This window comes from Rhododendron vialii, chromosome 6a, assembly GCF_030253575.1.
Source record: "Rhododendron vialii isolate Sample 1 chromosome 6a, ASM3025357v1".
In the NCBI taxonomy this organism is placed as follows: Eukaryota; Viridiplantae; Streptophyta; class Magnoliopsida; order Ericales; family Ericaceae; genus Rhododendron; species Rhododendron vialii.
Window position 1 is genome coordinate 39,289,322 of NC_080562.1, and position 13,381 is coordinate 39,302,702.

At 35.2% G+C, this 13,381-nt stretch overlaps 1 pseudogene; it reads right to left on the bottom strand.

Moving 5' to 3' along the window:
* Positions 1 to 3,492: 3,492 nt before the first annotated feature.
* On the bottom strand, positions 3,493 to 13,041 carry LOC131330915 ((-)-germacrene D synthase-like; annotated as a pseudogene).
* Positions 13,042 to 13,381: the final 340 nt, after the last annotated feature.

Consider the following 13,381-nt stretch of genomic DNA (forward strand, 5'->3'; position numbering starts at 1 on the left):
CAAGCTTGTTAAGCATAGGAAGCCTGATGTTTTATATTTATTCAAGAATCAAAATTAGAGAATGTGGTGCAAGATGTAATTCAGAGAATTTGGGGTAATCCTGATGTGGGCTTCTCTATCTCAAGTTCTGAAGCGGCCTCTGGGGGTCTCTTAACTCCCTGGAACTCTGAAATTTTCAAGCCTCATGCAATAACTTCTCACAAGCACTACATTCTAGTTGAAGGTACTCAAGAAATGGCTTCCATTGTGTTTTCCTAAATATTTATGCTCCCAATGATCCCATCAGTAGAAGGAATCTGTGGATGGAACTTGCCCTCGGCCTAAAAAGTACAGTACATTACAGTTACCATGGTGTGTAGGTGGGGATTTCAACTCAATAAATTCTATCTCTGAAAGGGTTGGGTGCACTAGGATGGATAGAGACATGAGGGATTTCATTGACTTCATCAATATCATGGAACTCCAAGATCTCCCCTTACTTGGCAGGAAATTCACTTGGTCTAATTTCCAGGATGTGGAAATTCAAAGCAGAATTGACAGATTTCTTCTTTCTCAAGAGTTTTTGTACAAATTTAATCTCGCCCAATGGGGGCTCCATAGGCCTATCTCGGATCACTCCCCCATTATGCTTTCTGAAGACTCCAGGAATTGGAGTCCCAAGCCCTTCAGGTTCCAAGATGCTGGGCTCTCAAATCCCTCTTGCATGTCCTTGGCTAAAGAAATCTGGAACTGTTCAATCGTTCATGGCTGGTCTGGTTTCATGCTCGTGCAAAAACTGAAGGCAGTCGAGGAAAAATTATAAGTGTGGAACAAGGAAGTTTTTGGAGATATCAATGTCAAGCCACAAGTGTTAGAAGAGAAGCTTCATCAGATGGATATTCTCAGTGAAGAAAGGGTTCTTACTTCTGAGGAAAAGCTTTCTAAACGATCTCTTAAGAGTGAATTTTGGAAATGCAATAGATTGGCTGAAACATTGTGGAGGCAAAAATCAAGAATTAACTAGTTGAAGCTTGGGGACAGAAACACAAATTTTTTCAAATCATGGCCAATTTATTACAGATTCAAAAGAAACCTCATTGGCTCTATCAAAGTGGAAAGCGTTGTAATTGAAGATCCAATACAGATTAAAGCAGCTGCTGTCAATCATTTTTCCAAAATTTTCACTTAAGGAATTCAAGCTGAATCGATCTTTTATCGAAGGCTCATTTCCCAGAATACTTTCTCCTACATCAGCTAGCCTTCTGGAACGAGAATTTGCCCCCGAGGAAATTCTTGCTGCAATCAAAGACTGTCATAGCTCAAAGGTTCCAGGGCTTGATGGTTTTAACTTCAGTTTCATCAAAAAAGCTTGGAGTTTTATGAAGGATGATCTGGTTCAATTTTTTTAGGAATTCCATGGTAATGCTAAGCTTGTTAAAGGTATCAACTCTTCCTTCATTCCTAGGCCACACGCTCATCATCATGTAACTCAAGACTGGTCCAAGGTGTTCGTCACAAGATTCCAGTACTTGGAAACGGGTTGAGAAGGCACCATGCAGACAAAGAGATCCTGAGGAGGGCATTGACGCCGCCGGTAATTCGTAGGCAGAGTAGGCGGTGGTGGAATTTCTGGCTGATGCCAACCCGGCTTTGTAACATGTCAAGGACTTAGATTTGCTTTCCCAATTCCTTTCATTATTCGAGGTCCACAAAAATTCAACTAGACATAAACAGGAAGCATAATTCGGGGTTTGTAAATTTGCAAAGATGTTCACAGGACTTGAACCTTTTTTATTTTTAGTTGTGTGGATTGACTGATGAACATCACTATAGTAATGAAGAAAGAAGAATAATGAAGTTAATTAGCTACATTGGATGTCCATATATAAATCATAGAACACTTCACATCAGATGCGCTTGCAAATTCAAAGGGGATGTAAAAGCTTGGTGGCCACAACTCAGTAGTGCAATTGGCATATGCTCATACATACTTGGAACATAGCCTTCGTGACACCATTTGGCTTCAGTCAAGTATACTCCAACCAAATCTTTCAACTGGAATTTTGATGACAATGAGCTAGTATTGGGCGAAATTTCATGAATTGGGTACTGCAATGCATGTGATGTTCCTTCCACTCTTTATATGATAGCTAGGATTAGGAGAAAACGGGCCTAGATAGTTAATTCATGTTTGGCAGAGGGCTTGGACGGCTATAGTCTTACAAAAGAGGACCTGCATGTCAGAACCCCTTAAAAATGCCTTAGCAAACAAGTGCATAAAAATTAAAACTAGGTGGTCTAATCTTCTAAACTCAACCAAGAACTCTGCATCTCACTAAAAATGCCTTAGCATACAAGTGTATGAGCACTTGTTCTTTGGTTGCCTGTTTTCCATTTGTGAGTGGCAATACTTTTTGGTGAAAAATAGCATCCATTGGTCTTGCTTCCTTTTGCTCAATGAGATCCAGTAGATCAATGTTCATAGGGGTGGTGCTAACCTACAAAGCCTTTTGGTGAAGTTGTCTTGTGTTGCACTTGTTTACCAATTGTGGAGGGAGAGGAATAGGCGCATTTTTCAAGGAATGAGTTCTACTCAAGATTAAATTATTAGTGCAGTTGCCTCTGATATTCGTGTAAACTCTTAAATTCCTGTCTATTGTTTTTCTCTTTGGGAAATGCCCCTTAGGTCTTGTTTGTTATGTTGGATTAGGGGTATGCCCCTAATTTGTGTAATGTGGGTTTCTAATAAAATTTTACCTTGCCCCAAAAAAAAAAAAAATCCTAAGGATTCACTAAGTGGTCTTGGTTTAGGATTTAGGTGTTTTCTTCTTCTTTAAGGTCTCATGTTGAATTAATTTTCCATGTCAACAACTCATGGAACCGCCTCACCTCCATGTATAATTGTGTGAAACGAACGACTGTGGGAGGGGCTTATTAGTCCAAGTTGCACGGAAACTGGTTCAGGACACCCTGCGACGTTACCAAATAATAATGAGAGCAACAATTTTCTCTCGTCACCTGGGTAACGTATTGCCCCGCCCCGCGCCCCACCCTCTTCCCCCCCCCCCCCTCGTTTTTTTGATGAGACAATGATCGTACTGTTTCCATTTTTCTTGTCAAAACGTTTGACCAAAATAATGGAAAAGCTCCTTGGATTAAAAAATCCGAACAAGTGATCGTCATATAAGCAAAATACCCCGAAGACGATTCGGTAGGCGTTTAAACAACAGCAAAGACAACTTTATTTCTGGATGGAATAATCCGTACATTGCACGCAATAAACACGGAGGATCCCTAAACCTAGCTTAAAAAACAATAAAAGCATGCATTCCACTGGTTTATTTGATCAAAACAAGGCCTTTAGAAGCATCTCTAGCTTTAGTTCTTCAAGCAGTACTAGAGCAATCTATATATAATAATAAACATAAGTGTTCATTATATACTCCGTATGTTTTATTTGACGACATAGAAATCGATACAGATAAGTGTTCATATGACTTGATCTTCGGGCTCAACCTGTTGCAGAGATTTCAAATTGGCACAGAGTCAACGAGCACTGAGGTCACATAGTCCTTGAGCTTGGTTTTAGAATGAGTGTAAATATCTCCGTCATGGTAAATAACATAAACCACTCGCGCAAGATTGAGAACTCGCACGAGGAGATGCATTGGGGCAGCAGTTGGGTTGAGGCACTCTGAGTTCATGTCTTTCCATGCATTTGTAACTCGCTTTCCAAATTCAACAGTTACCTCTTTTTCTGTTACACCATGTTGTTTCATATAGCATTCAACTGCCGAGGCTACGTGACCTCTCTTTTGCTCAAATTGTAATTGCACCATCACACAAATGTGTTAGCATGATTAAAAGGTAGTATGTACCCCTATAAAAACTCCTCCCCGTGTTTTTATTCATTGATAGCCTTTGAATCTCGTATCTTGAGACTTTTTTTTTAATAGCAAAGAAAATTTATTAATCTTTGAAAACAAATTGAATCTCGAGACTTGATCATGTGTCATGAGACTCATGACAATTTGTTAGGACATGAGTTACTTGCACTACAAGAAAAATTCAATTGGGTGACGAATGAAAATCGTCACAAATTGCATGTTTTTCGTCACAAATAATATAGGTGACGAAAAAAAAAATTGTCAACTAAAGGTTGTCGAGGATTCTTACCTGGTGACGAAATTTATTTTTCGTCACCTATAGTGCCTTTTAATAATGATATATTTCGTCACCAAAAAGTGAATAATTGGTGACGAAATTTTTTTCCTCACTTATTGTGCTTTTTGACGACGAAAAAATTCGTTACCGATGCGTCACATTGGTGACAAAATTTTTTGTCACTAATATAAGAAATCGGTGATGAAATTTTTCGTTGCGAAAGATGTTTTCATATGGGAAAAGAAATCCATCTTTCTTGCTCCTGCTAGGTTTCGAACCCGAGTCTCTTGAGTTTTTCGCACAAGCTCCAACCAACTATACTACATACACTTTTCAGTAAATATTTGAAATATCTAATATATAACACATATGTTTAACATGAAAATATATTTCGAATGTAATTTTGGACCTTTAAACATTAGAATTAGCGATTTTGATAAGCATGAAAGTTGTAGGCAATTGAGTTATTGTTCAAACCCAATTTGAATTATCTCAATCGGAAATTTTAGTAAAAAGTTATGTCCGAAATACATTTAGTGACAAAGCGCAATTCATAAATTTCGTCACGAAAGGTACCCATTTGACAACGAAATATATTTTTTGTCGCTGAAAGCGTTAAAATGGTGACGAAATTATTTTTCGTCACCAAAGTTAAGCATTTGGTGACCAAAAAAATATTTCGTTACTAAATTGCTTACATTTGGCGACGAAATATATTTTTTGTCACCAAATGATTATCTTTGGCGACGAAAAATAATTTTGTCACATTTTTTAAGCTTTCGGTGACGAAAAATGTATTTTATCGCCAAATGGGTACCTTTAGTGACGAAAATATTTTTTTCGTCGCTAAACAGACATAATTGGTGACGAAATTATTTCCTCACGAAAGTTATCAAAATAGTGACGAATTTATTTTTTCGTCGCCAAATATACTCATTTAGTGACAAAATTAAATTTCGTCGCCACTTTTTCGTCAGTAATTTTCATTTTTCTTGTTGTGTTGGGTATAGAGGATCAAGTAGATATGCAACCTCTTTCCAGAAAGTTCCAGGCATGATTATATTACAAAGATTGACAGTTCACAAGAACATAGGCATATAAATATGTGCTGAATAATGACATTTCTCCTTGAGCTTGCATAACCTTGCTCCTAACTTTTGTTGTTCCTTTAAAAAACCGCCGGTGAAAGTCTTCAAAAAAACAGTCCCAGAAAAACCGCCGTTTTAGAGCAATTATTTCCGGCGGTCTTATTAATGCCGTTAAAAGTGTCTTTTAATGACAGTTATTTAATGCCATTAATAAAACCGCCGACAAAGCCAACCCTAATATTAAAAGGCTGATTCTCGTGACTCCAACTCACATTGTTACATTAAAGGCAGCTTTATTTTGCCCCTACTACATAAGTTAAAGGCGCGCAAATGATCCTCTCTTTGGCAATAGAAAAAAGGACCGTACTTCGATTATGTTTTGCTTGAATCATATAGGAAATTGATTTTAGCGCTCCACTTTTATACGCAGGCGCTCCACTTTGCACTGGTTCCAAAATCAATGTCCTTTTATAAAAGAGCTCTTCTTTTCTTTCCATTACTAAGGCAGTAGTCATTTACCAAAAAAAAACTAAGGCATTAAAATCCTCAATGTGAAATACTCCAGTTGATAGACTTCAAACCGACTCTTAAAACATTTTTTTCCCCAATATATGCATAGGTATAAATTCTTTTTAATTTTATATTAATTATGATTAATGTATCTTACGATATACAATACGTATATATCTTGATACGATTTATAAAATGAAAAAAACGATACACTATATGTATCCCGATCTGAAAACACATTCTATCTTACCTCATGGCCTACCACATCATCCATGAGCCTACCTACCACTGATGCACCGTGAACAATTAAAGGATCAGTATACAGCCAATCAAGGGCCTCTTTGGTCGCCAACTCTCCCATTCCAAGAAGGAAAGTGATTGCAAGCGCTTGTTGACCACCGCTCAATATTGCAATTGGTATATACTCTTCGAAACTTGGAACATAGCCTTCGTGGTACCATTTGGCTTCAGCAAAGTATCCTCTGACCATATCTTTCAGCTGGAATTCGAGAACAATTAATGAGTGAATATTGGACGGAATTTCAATATTTTTACTAATATAATATAACAAAACAAGTAAGTTATTTCGAGGCAAACTGCGGATTTTGCATAGTAGATTGCATATGGTTTTCCTTGCTTGGCCATTTCTTCATCAATCATGTTGTAAGCATCCAAAACCGCTTGATAAACAACTTTCATGTAGTCCGGAAGTTGATCCAACAAACTAACTTCCCACCTGAAAATCAAATAGGTTTTGGGAAATGATTACGATTAATAAGTTATAAGTAGAACCAGTATTGTTAACTGAAAAAAATGGAAATTAACTTTTTAGTAGCTTACAATCTAAAATCTGGACCTAAAATTAAGCACCTTAAACTGAGTGACAACTATTTGTCACTTTAGGTGAAAAGCTGCCACTAAAAATTTTTAGCAACACACTTTTAGTGACAACTTAGTGACAATATTTTTGTCACTGTCGCTCTTTTTTTCTTTTTTTTTTTGTAGTGGTGTGATATGAAGGACTAAAAGACAATTTTTTGACAGCATTTATAAGAAAGTAGTAGAGTACAAAAAACATTTTCCTATGACGCAAATTCTATCACAAATTCAAGATTCAAACATGGTCTTAAAATCTCAACTTGAACATTCCATAGGGGTTTCGATTCTTATAATAGGTAAAATCAAAATTTAGACCACGAGGGAGAGGGAGAGGGGGAATTTAACCTTTGAATTGCCTTATTGAAGAGCACAAGTTCTTCGATGGTAGCCTGGCTAGCATCATAGATGTCATCAATAATCGAAATCATACAAATCATTTTGATTAGAATTCTTCTAGCAAGAACATATTGAGGCTCAAAGTAAACTCCCAATGTCCAAAAGTACAACTCCACCACTCTGTCTCTTGCAAAAGGTAGTGTCCTTGCAACGTCCAATTCTTTCCACCACCTAAACCAAAAATTGAACCATGAAAAATATAAGATCATCCAATCCAATGTATTAATGCCCTGTTTTGGATAGAAAACAAATTCTTCTCGACTGTACTAGTAGTATTTTTCTTCTTCTTCTTTTAGGCAAATTTTCATTTTCTTCTTCAATTCATCTCAATTGGAGGACTGAATGAACTTTATCTCAACTGCAAGTTTCAAATCTATCTCATTTGTTACGAGGAAATCAATCGGTCCTATAGGAGTGGGGAATTGAGAGGGGTAGGGGGTGGAATGAATTTGTAAAATTGAATTTTTTTTTCTTTCATAAATTATGAATTTCGTTACGAAGATGAACCGATAATATGTAGCATTTTTTTTTTTTAAATGCCAAAAAGAAGAGTTTCTAGAGAGACTTATTGAACAAGTTGTATTATACCCACCTTGTGATTTCGCTTAACTCCTTCTGGTGCAATTTCTGCAATAAGTTGAAATCCAATTTTGCAAAATCCAATAGAACTTTATTGTGGGAATCATCTTTTTGATAGAAGGAAATAAAAAGCCTTGACTCGAGCCTTGTCAAGCCCTTGTGGATGGGTTGATATAGAGCATGAACTACTTGTGCCGCAATTGGATTATTGCTCAAGTTCGGTAGTGCAGAATTGAGGTGACTGGAGGTAAATTCCATTGCTTCATCTAGTATGTCTTCTTGACGTACACTCAGAAATGTAGCTTGGTACAAACTCAATAATCCTCTCACATCACCAATCAACGATTGCTTAAATTTCCCTTCATTGTCCTTGAATTTGTTGAATACATCTGCATAAACCACTCAGAAACATGATCAATTGAAAAATAGTATATTAGAAATATGAAAATTATCGGCGATTGTAACAAGAATTAGTAGTTCCGGCTTCAAAAACTTTCATGAAAGTAGTTATAAAGGCAATTATTTTTTCCAAATTAGAGAGGAAATATAATACAGTATTACCGGTGTCTATTTTAACGGACGATATAGTTATATATATTCTATGCAATTATATATTATGACCCATGCGACTATCGGTATTTAGTAGTAGTCAAAAAGAGCTTTAATAAAATCTTCCTTTTGCCGACAAAAAAAAAAAATTTCACAAGCAAAGAAACTAAGTAATAGACTAATATGTTTTCATGTTTCCATAAAAAGATAACATTTTGGATATGTATTCCCAGAATATATGATTTCTAAGCTCTCCTTTATCGTCATGTATATGCTCGTGTTTTTTTTTTGGCTTACTGTGACCTACTTTTTGATGCTATGGATGGAAATCTGTTTCCATAATGGTAATGACATTTATTTGTTTCTCTTCTTGTTGCTTATTATAAAAAACTGAGCCTTAAGGGTAAATTGAGTTCTAGCGATAACAGCACTTAAACAATATATATGCATTCTCTAATGCTATGTTTGGATTGAGATTTGAAAAATAGTAGGAGTAATAAGTGGAGAGAGATAGAGAGAGAAATGTTGGAAGTAGGGGGAATCTAGGGAGAATTTTTTAAAAAATGCTTTTTAAGTTGTGAAGATAACAGCTCTCACGTTTTTTTTTTTCTCTATTGATCGTTCTCAATTTCATTGTTTATCTTTAATAACAATGTAATTTTCCGTTGCCATTAAAAAAATCACTTTCCTTAACTGTACAACAGACAAAAGTGACTTACCGCAAGAGACACGATATCCGTGTTGTCTCAGTAATCGAAACGAGAGAGCAGTAATGTAAAGATCCTCATCATTGTTGACATTTTTGTGACCACTTTGATGATAGGTTTCATATATTTCATGTAATCCTTGCTCAATCTCTATTTCAAAATGGTAGGCCACGCCAAGGCGCTGAATCGCATCAATAAGGTCTAGCTATTGTGAACATTTATCCTTTGCTTTCACTAGCTGCTTTCTCACATTTTCTTTAAGCTGTTGATGATTTTGCTTCATGTTGATATCCACTTCCTGCCAAAAAATTTTAGAAAAACAAACAAACAAATATAACCATGTATTAACATTATTATGTGGACCAGATCGAACGTCAAAACTGTTGGTTTAATGGTTGCATAATTACACTTAGGTATAATGAGATTGTGAGTTGAACTTTTGTGAATACATTTGTTGATGGTTTGGAATTGTATTTGATTTGTCTAACAAAAAAGTACTTATTCTGTTACTTATAACTTTATTACTTTTTTTTTAAAAATTAAAATTTATTTTTATTACCTCAAGAAAGTACATTCGCATCTAGGATAGGTGTGAGAACCGAAATTAAAACGAAAACTACGTGACCTAGAAATAGAATACTTGCTTTTCCAAGCTTGGCCTTTAAAATTGAACACGATCAAAATCATTTTCCAAACAGGGCGAGCCCATCACACACAAATTTTAATCTAGTTGAGCTTGAATGGTGGTTTCTTTCTTATATACTATATATATTACTCATCTGTCATGTTAGGCTTTTCTAGTTTTGTCAATGTCAATAGGGTAGTGATTTTCACACTTTCTATTTTTATAACCACACTTCCTTCTCTTTTTTTTTTTGTCTTTTTGTGATGTGAATTTATAATATTGTCATTTTAAGCGTGAAAGTGTTAGCTATTTGGCCATTGAAAGAGAGGGTGGTCATGTAACGACCCGGATTTTTGACCCAATTTTTTTTCCTAAATATAATATTATTAGAATTATTTTCTTTAATGCAATTTTTTTTTTAAATACAATTATCCATGCAATATATACATGCATTCTTTTTAAATTTTTTTCTACACACACATGCTTGCATGCACACTCCTTCTCCTCCCTCACCTCAAACTCCTTCCGTCTCTCTGTCTCCTACTCAGTCTTTACTTTCTCCCTAACCCTAAAATCAAGCCCAATTCGTACATTCCAAATCCCATGAATCCAACCACATTAAATTCACTCTTATCCTCTTCCACCAAAATTCTTCTATAAATACCCCACTCCATTGACCCACGATATTTTCCACACTCCACCGACCAGAAAAGAAGAGAAAAACAGAAGAAAACGAAGTTCCAACCCATGGAGTTTTAGAGAGAGAAAGAGAGAGAGAGAGAAAAGTGGGTTTCATAGTTTCGTCCTACCGAAACTCAAATTGATCAATCCAAACATCTCCTACGACCCCTAGCACTGCCAAACATCTCTCAATTCGATCCCAAAGTCTCCCAATCAAAGGAACCCGAAGTCTTCTTTCCTAAAATTCAAGATTCGTTTTTAAATCAATCCGATCCAATTCAAGGTACTATAATCCTATCCAACCTCTTCTCCAAGTATATTAAGTGTTTATATACTTAACCATATATCCCGAACAAAAAAAAAAATAGTTCACTGCGCGTTTTCTGCCGTATTCACTATTATGATATTATTTTTTAGTCCGACACTTTATTTGTAATTATTTACGACAAAGATGACCCTTATGATATTTATTTTAAAATCTTTCTGATATTAATATTATAAAAAACAACTGACATGATATTATTGTCTTACAATGTAATATCAACTTAGTATAAAACGTATTAATTATATCACTTTAATTTATCTGGTTGATTGAGTTGGTTTTAAATGTTTCGAAACAACTTTGCGACCTTCCAAACCTCATTTTTGACGCCCGGACTATTTTTCTTAGACTTTTCACACCTCAAATATCATAACTTGTTGAGATCATATTTTTTTATTTAATTATCTATTTATTAAATTATTTATTATTTATCTATCAAAGTTTACAAACGAAAAATCTTTGCGACCTTTCAAAAAACGTTTTAACACCCAAACTAATTTTTCCTAAACTCCTTGCATCTTAAAGATGATATCTTGTTAAATTAATATTTTTTTATTTAAATTACTTTTTATTGTTATTTTTATAGTGTTTCCAATTAAAATTACCTTACGACCATATAAACCTTATTATTAATGCACGAGTAATTTTATTTAGACTCCCTACATTCCGAAGATGAAACTTTGTTAACCTCAACATATTTTAATTAGTAAATTATTTATTATCTATTTACTTCACTTTCCGCCACTTTATTTAACGTCTTCATTTAAAATAATCTCGCGACCCTCCGAACCCAACTTTTGATACTCAACTGGTCGTATAGGACCTCTAGGACTCTTAATCAGATCATGTTAATTATTTTAATATTTTTACCTAATTAATGCATTAAATTAATTTTTAATTAATCTAATTACTTAGAAATAATTAATGAGAGTCTAGAAAAATATTTTTTTTAATTCTTTTAAAAAGCTCTTACTTATTATCATCTTGGCCATACAAGAATAAGGGCAACGGTCCATTCATAAAAAGTTGTGTGATTGCATTGCTCGTTAATTGTTTTAATTATTATTTGATTTAATTGTATATTGCACCGACACTTGATTTGAATGTTAGAATGGACCCTAGAAACATGGGGTGGTATGCGAATAGAGTTCACTTAGACGATGCTAGGTAATGGATGAATTGAAAAGTTTTGTTTTCTTTAGAATGCCTGCAAGCGGAATTTTGAGATGTGATGAGTTGGATGTGATGGTTTGAAACTGGCAAAGTAAGCCCAGTGATGAACTGAAACTGGCGGGTGTCCAGTGATGAATTGATACTGGCAAAGTAAGCCTAGTGATGAATGTGATGATTGTGATGTGGTGCAATAAGATAGGAAAACCCTAGTTATTATTCGGGCATGATAAGCTTTCTTTTGTTGTAATGAAAAGGATACACACTGGGTACATAACTTAGGTGCAATCCGCGACATCAAATGAAAGTGAGCTCATGGGACAGAGCATAGCTAGCGGTTGAGGAGGAAAGATCCCATGGAGGAGATCTTAGATTACACGTCAAGTTAATGGATAGTAATAAACTGTTTATATGGAACAAACTCTGTTTTACTTTTTCGCACTACTATTATCCTGCTGCTTGCTAACTGTAAAGTAAGGGGGTAGTTAGGTTGGATTATTCTATTGGGTGATTTATCACTCATGGATACGTCTGTATCCTGGCAAATCGTTTGCTTCGGCAATCAATTTGTCAATGGGCACAGGATTCAATTGAGAGAATTCAAAGATGTTGCAGTTGAACACGGAAAGAATATCAGGAACGAAGATCAAGTATGTTTCGGATTTGTATCAAGTCTAGAGTCAGCTCTGAAATTAATGTATTTTGAATCAGTAAATTTATCTTGTGACTGTAATAGTTAAACTTTATTTTGAAAAATTATATTTATTTAGCAAATTTTCCTAAGATTTTATTTTATATTGCTTCCAGAAAGTCGGGGCGTTACAGGTCATAAAAAAAAGGAGTGCGAAAATCAATTACCTTTCGATAACCCAATTTGCTTTGATCGAAACACAAAGAAGTCCTAAATTATTTGTCCAATAACAGAACTCTTTAGTATTCCGATCCCTTTCCACCGTTCTCTATTTCGCCATTGAAGTAATGGACCAAATGTGAATTAAAATTAATTTACACTATTAGAAGGCTAGAATGATGTGGAGAGTATATACTAGTATGTAATGCGTGATTAATTTTCATTTAAATCTGATCGAAAAAATATATTCATTCAAAGAAAAACAAATACAAATAATTTTACCATGTCAGCAGAAGCGTAAACAAGAAAATGATCTCCCCAAACACTAGGATGAAAAACTGATTCTGGTCGACGTTGTGCGACCTGAACGGGTGGCGGTGCCTCACTTGATGAGGTTAATAATGCAGTTGGGATAGCAGAGAATTCCATTTTTCTGTGTTGGGTGGCTGTGAAACGGGAAGGAATAATAGAAGTGGAATGAAACACAAAATTGGAATTGGAAGGAATAAGAGAAGATCAACAGTCTCTAATCCTTTCCACCCTCTGAGTAATGGTGTAGAATAAAGAGCACCATTGATTGCTATTTATAGACGACTAGATTCTGTTGGGAACGCAAACCTTCACGAGGCATTCTGGCAAAGTACACGTGTTTTTCTAAAATGCAGAATTGAAGTAGAGTAGGGCACAAGTTATTTTTTTTTAAGAGAAAATGTTGGAGTTGAAACGGCTTGGAAAATGGAGGACAGAGAAGAGAAAAGTAAAACGGCATTTTTTTTTTATCGACAAAAGTATCATTTTATTAAAGAAATGAGGAAATGACATTTTAATTTGGTATTTTTTTTATAAGCAAGGGCATTTTGGTCTTAGTAGAACAAGTTTCTC